This window comes from Eimeria tenella, genomic scaffold (assembly GCF_000499545.2).
Source record: "Eimeria tenella Houghton genomic scaffold, Eth_scaff1766, whole genome shotgun sequence".
NCBI classification, from domain to species: Eukaryota; Apicomplexa; class Conoidasida; order Eucoccidiorida; family Eimeriidae; genus Eimeria; species Eimeria tenella.
In genome coordinates this window covers 2192-2574 of record NW_013541595.1, presented here as the reverse complement: position 1 = coordinate 2574, position 383 = coordinate 2192, and positions in this window count along the sequence as shown.

Sequence of the window (383 nt, the reverse complement as noted above, 5' to 3'; positions counted from 1 at the left end):
CCAGCCGCAGCAACAGCAGCAGCAGCAGCTGCAGCAGCAGCAGCAGCAGCAAAGAGCATAGTGTTTGATGTTATGTGGGGCGGACTGTGCCCGGGCCACGGGGTGTACATACAGCCCCCCCAAGCCTCATTCCCCTTTATTTCTTTTTGCTGCTGCTTTCTTTCCTAATGACAATTTTGCTGCTGCCGAGCTGGCTGCTGCTGCTGCTGCTCTTCACCCTGGGGGCCCCCCAAGGGGCAAGGGGGGGCCCCCCCAGCAGCAGCCAGGGGCCCTCAGGCTTCTGGGGGCCCCCTGTGGGTTTCTGGGGGGCCCCCAGGGGGTCTTGGGGGCCCCAGGGGGGCTCCCAGGGGGGCCCTCAGGGGGGCCCCCAGGGGGGCCCCCAA